Source organism: Octopus bimaculoides, chromosome 5, assembly GCF_001194135.2.
Source record: "Octopus bimaculoides isolate UCB-OBI-ISO-001 chromosome 5, ASM119413v2, whole genome shotgun sequence".
Classification (NCBI taxonomy): Eukaryota; Metazoa; Mollusca; class Cephalopoda; order Octopoda; family Octopodidae; genus Octopus; species Octopus bimaculoides.
This window is the reverse complement of record NC_068985.1, coordinates 95,891,321-95,897,260: the sequence shown is the minus strand read 5'-3', so window position 1 is coordinate 95,897,260 and position 5,940 is coordinate 95,891,321. Positions and strand designations below refer to the sequence as shown.

The following is a 5,940-nucleotide window of genomic DNA, read 5'->3' as shown; positions in this document are numbered from 1 at the left end:
CGTAAAGACAGGAAGAAATACTGCAAAGCAATTTTTCCGAAGCGCTACCGATTCTGCCAGCTCGCCGCCTTTCCTTGTAAACATGCCCATCACTAACGAGGTGCACTGGACGGCATGCCTTCTCACTGTTCAATGGTACATCCTCAAAACTAGAAAAGACAGTTTACGAAAATCTTTCTTGAAGCCTGACTAACATGTCCATCAATAAGGAGGTGCATTGGACGGTACTGTCCCCTCATTATTCAATGGTGCACTCTCAGATTTAGAAAAAAAACAGTTTACAAAAATCTTCCCACCCTAAATATTCTTAAGCACCTCCAAACACTAAAGTCTGGCGACAAGCCAGCTCGTATGATCCTTTCTGTTATAGACACAAGGCCTGAAATTTTAGAGGAAGGGGTTAGTTGATCACGTCGACCCCGGTGCTCAACTGCTACTTATTTTAATGATCCCAAAAGGATGAAAGGCAAAGTCGACCTCGGCAGAATTTGAACTCAGAACATTAAGTTGGAAGAAACACTAGCAAGCGTTTTATCCATGGTACTAACGATTCTGTCACCTCACCACCTTTCCTTATACAAAAACAAAAACAGGATTGATATAAAAGACGCAAGCATGTGACAAAAATGGTCGAATGCTGGAAGGCATCGCAGTATATGGTTCGGTAATTTTATGTCTTGCGTTCAAATTCTGACTTTGCCTTCGATGCTTCCGAGATTTGATCAAATACAAAAGAACCAATCAAGTACAATGGATCATGCCACCCTGCCTCTCCAATTCCGCCTTGACTGTGCTGCGATGGATTGACAGAAACGTTAGAGTACATGTTTTTCGTCTTCTTGTGTTCCGAGTTCAAGTCACGCCGAGGTCAACTTTACCTTTTATCTTTCGGTGTTCATCAAATAAAGGGCCAGTCTAGTACAGGAGTCAGTGTCAGTAACTAACCTCTTATCCTAATTTTCTGACCCAGTGTTTATGTTAGAAACAATAATAACGTCAGCAAGGTTAACAGCATGAACTCAGGCAAAAATTGGCCACCCACTTCCTTCAACGTACCATACCTTGTACAGCAGCAAACACACGCATATAAAGTGATCACCCTATGCAGTCCACAACCCTACACTACGCCACTGGAGGACGACAGGTTAAATGTATTGTAATACAAATGATATATGAATATATGCGTATATACGTACATGTATGTACATACCTACATCTACATGTATATATATAGATGCATATCTGGGTACAGGACGAAGCAAAAAAAAAAAAAAAACGTGGACAAAATGATAAACGGAGTAAATGTATTGTAGCCAGTTGGAAGAATCGTTACTACACCGGAAAAAAATGCTTAGCAACATTTTGTCCGTCTTTACGTCTTTAGTTCATATTCCTTGAGGTCAACTTTGCCTTTCATTCGGTTCGGGATCGATAAAGTAATTACCGGTCGAGCACTTGAATCAATGTAATTGACTTAATCCCCCCCCCCTCCGCCCCCCATGAAATTGTTGGCCCTGTTCCAAATTTTGAGACTTAGAATTTAGTTACACTAGTGGCAAGCTGGCAGAATCGTTAGCACGCCTGGCAAAATGCACAGAGGAAATTTGTCCGTCTTTACGTTCTGAGTTCAAATTCCGCTGAGGTCGACTTTAACCTTTTATCCCTTTCGAGGTCAATAAAATAAGTACCAGTTAATCATAGGGGTCGACATAATCGACTTACCCCGTCCCCTAAATTGCTGGCCTTGTGCTAAAATTTGAAACTAAAATTTTAGTTACGATCCTTTGCATTATAAGCTTGAATCTGGCAAGGGTTGACTTAGCGCTTCATTCAGTGTCATTCTGGTTCAATTAAGGCCATGGTAAAGGCATCAAATAAGTAAGAAGAAAGAGCACGTTGTGTAGCTTCAGAGTGAGGTTTATGATTAAAAATGTTCCAGGCGTGACCCTCACATCTTTTTTCAGATAGTGCATCAATCTAGGACCAACCACATTAACCCTTGTTTATGACGGTTCCGTTTGATTTGGCAGTAATTTATTTGGCTGCTCTTTCTAGCAGGTCGAGCGGCTTCGTACAGACTCGACCGTAAGCTTGAAGCATTTGTTGTTGTGACTTGTGCAGGATATGTAAAAGTAAGATCTGGTGATGTTCATGCATTTATTGTCCAACTATAAATTTTTTGTTTTGCATCGTCGTCCATATATTTACTTATAGCAACGGACCCCGGAGGAGGCGGTGGAGCCCCGCATTGTGAAAATAACGTTGGAAAAAATTAGTGTCACCGCCGCCAATACTACTACTACTGCTACTTGTACAGACGTCAACGCTGTCGTCAATTCCACCACCACCTCTTTCGCCTATGCGCTACTGCTACTACTACCACTACTACAACAACGTTAGTACTATTACCTACAACTGTCATTATTGTTACTACCATTAACACAATCAAACTACCGCAACACCCGCCACTAGTACTACCTCTGCAACTACCGCAACCACTGCTAGTACTACTACAACTACAAGCTCCATTATAGATCAGCAGTAGCAGCAGCAGCAACCTCTCCACGTATAGTCAAGTCAGCCACCATTTAATTCGCTCGTCTCCCCCTTCTTCGTGTTACCCTTGTATTTATAACACTGCAGTATAGAATTCTTAATCTACTTCTCACACGCTCCTCCACCCGAAACTCCTAACGACAACAACAACAACAACATCATTAGCGACAACAGCAACAACAAGGCTTTCACTGCAGGATCGGCTTACCACGTGATAGGTTTTTCCTACCCACCACTTTTAAGATAGAGCAAATATCTCCTCTGTCCCGCACATAGTAAGACCCGAGTTTAATAAGGTGAGTTACTGAGTTTTTTTCCTCTCTCTTCAGTTTTTTTCTTCCCTCCCACTTTTCATACACGCCACATATCTACTATTATCATCATCATTATTTATTATTATATACATATATAATCAGTTTCAACGGATGGAAGACGTATTGACTTGGAATTAATGAACTAAACTCTTAATCAGAGTTTATTCGTTTTTATGGAAGCCTAATGCTTCTCACCAACACTACTTGAATATATATACCCCCACCCTCCTTCCGTTGTTTATAAATCAAAACACACATAAATAGTTTTAGTGATATATATTGTTCTTTTTTTAAATAGCACAGACACGTACACTTGGATGAATGCATATATATATGTGTACATTTGTGATAGCTGTCTTAATCCTGTTGAATATTTTCATAATAAAACTTGCCTGTTTGATTCCATTCGATCACCTTGTTCCTATTGGTTTGTTGTTATTTTTATTTTATATTTTTTGTGATAGTACTTGGTGAGGTTGTTCTGTTTCGTTGAAGTTTCTTGTCTTAGTTTTTTAATACCCCCTCCTCCACCTTCTGCCTCGCACCTGTTCATTCATCCATACCAGCTTCGTTTGTATTCATTCATCCAATATTGCAGCCAGGAAATGCATGATGTATGAAAATGACGTCTTTAGACGTCTGTGTGCTTAGACATACACACACAAACGTTTGCATGTTGTTGTTTATATTTGGTTTACATGTGTTTCAAAATATGGACTATATTTAGAGAAGAAAAAAAAAATTTTTATTGATGGCTGTCGTGTCGTGAATGTACGAGGAGAAGGTGAATGAGGTTTTTTTTTTATTTGAGAAAATGCTTTCCCACTTTTTGAAATCCTTAGTGCAAAGATTAAAATTCCACCCAAAACAGAAAACCCAATGTATGTCAGCTATTCCAAAACCCCGCCAATGCTTGCATATATTTGCATTCATACACGTATACATATTGTTTGCATATTGTGTGTATACAAGCGTGCTGCGTGCTTGCATATATATTTATATATATGCAGTGTGTGTGTGTGTGTGTGTGTGTATAAATAATAAAAAGCTAATACTTCAGAATTCTACTAAAACCCTTCTCACGCCGCTCTCAATCATACTCGGTTTTACTAAAACATCAGTGATTATAAAACAAGAATCACATACACACAGTACATAGCTTCCGTTTATTTGTTTTCTGCACTAACCAGTCACGAACCGTCTCCTGGCCCATTAGAGGGCCTTTTCATGGTCGTTTGAGTTGCTGGAAATAACTGCCAAATCTACCTCAGCTCGCTCTCTGCCTGCCTTAGTAGGATGTAGTTCTTGGCTTCCTTGCACACAGGAAAAAGAAGGATTAGTCTCGACTGGAATGCCTTGGATGCTGAAGTCTGCACGGTTAGAGATGACGTGTGACTAAACAATAACAACAGTTTTAGAAAAACCTTTCTCTCTCTCATTTCGAATAAACCCTATTACAGCCAGTTATTGTTTCATGTATGAAAATCTCTCCCTCTCTCTCTCTATTTAAACTCATAAATGCTACTGGTGTCTTGCTAAACAACACTCGGATTAGGTATGATGAGAAAATCAATAAAACTAGGGTGTTGGCAGTATATATATGATGGGACCCTGCAATATATCAACTTTGTGTGAGGATTCAGTTCTCCTTTTCTCTCCGTATTTCCTTTGTGTGACGATGTCGAGCTGTTCCACGGATAAAAAAAATATATATTTGGGGGGAAAAATGCCTATTTAAGACAGCTTTGGCCCGTCGAAAAGCCGAGTTTCGGGATATTTTCTTCCAAAATAGTACTTAATAATTCATATATTAGGTGATAGCTTATATGACTTGTTTAAGTAAAAAAAAAAAATTTAATTAAGTAAACTGATTTAACTTCTCGTTGTTTAATTTAATCTTCTTTTCGTTATAAAATGTCTGCAGAAAATAAATTTACGTGATCTAACTGCTTTTTCGCTAATACTATGTAAATATTTACTTTAATATCACTTAATTGTATACTTCCAAAAATTTATTGAAGAACAATGTAAAAAAAAAAAATTAAATATAAAACTAGTTACAGGGAAATTTGCTTGTGAATATTTTATTTATTTAGAATCTACAATGTAAATATAATAATCATCGTAAACTAATAAACTCTTTCTTTTTAAATAGAAGTATCTTGTCATATTACTAGGAAGTTGATAATATATGAATATATATGATGATATCGACGCCATAATTTTAGTAGACTTTCTTCCCAAGTTCTGCTTTTAATCGACACGGCTCAGTGAATCCTAAAAGATTGTTGGTTTATGTAGTAATACAATAGTTTGAGTTTATGAACTTTATATAACATATAAACATTTGTGTTAATAAGAAACAAGTTTTATCGTCACGGTCTGTTTAACGAACGGATTTACTCAGTCACGAACGACTTGCGCCAAATGCGAAATGAACGTTACTGATTCTTACAAACAAGTAATAATTTCTTGTAATAAACACATTTTGATTTTATTGGAACAAAACGTATGCAATGTCACGATTTCCCCCCACCTCTCTCTTTCTGTCTCTCTTTCTCTCTAATGATTTAAACGAAAGGAATCTGGAATTGGAAATTGAAACCTACATTTTTTTTTTTGATATTCAACAAAGGCCATTTAAATATCACGTTAAAAGTCTAACAATCTTTAACTAGGAAATGACTGTTGCTGCCATCTTAATAATTTATTTTTGAATCAAAATAAATACATAATTTTATTCTTAAGTATTTGAAACTCTTAAAACTTTCAGAAATGTTATGGTCTGCACAATTTCTGGTAGTTGTGTGATCTAGTTAACAGATAACTTCCCAAAGTCGATTGATTGATATTAAGAATTCTTGCTATATTTATTCATAGTTCGAATCACGCGATCCATTAACACATTTTATAGTTGTCATCTGAATCATATTATTGATATTAAATTTGTTCCTTTTCGCAAAATCCTTTAATCCTTACCCTGTTCTAAACATTCCTTAAACGTCTATGCTTGTTTTCAAACTTTTAGTTAACTCTCCTTTCATACTTTCTGAGTAATATAAAGCTTTAC

General features: G+C 37.0%; 1 protein-coding gene across 1 annotated transcript in view; it reads left to right on the top strand.

Moving 5' to 3' along the window:
- Window positions 1-2,442: 2,442 nt before the first annotated feature.
- LOC106879687 (uncharacterized) overlaps window positions 2,443-5,940 on the top strand; it is an 85,692-nt gene continuing 82,194 nt past the window's right edge. The window contains exon 1 of the mRNA XM_014929364.2: window positions 2,443-2,852. The gene's annotated coding sequence lies outside the window, so the exon portion shown is untranslated. The remainder of the gene's footprint in view (window positions 2,853-5,940) is intronic.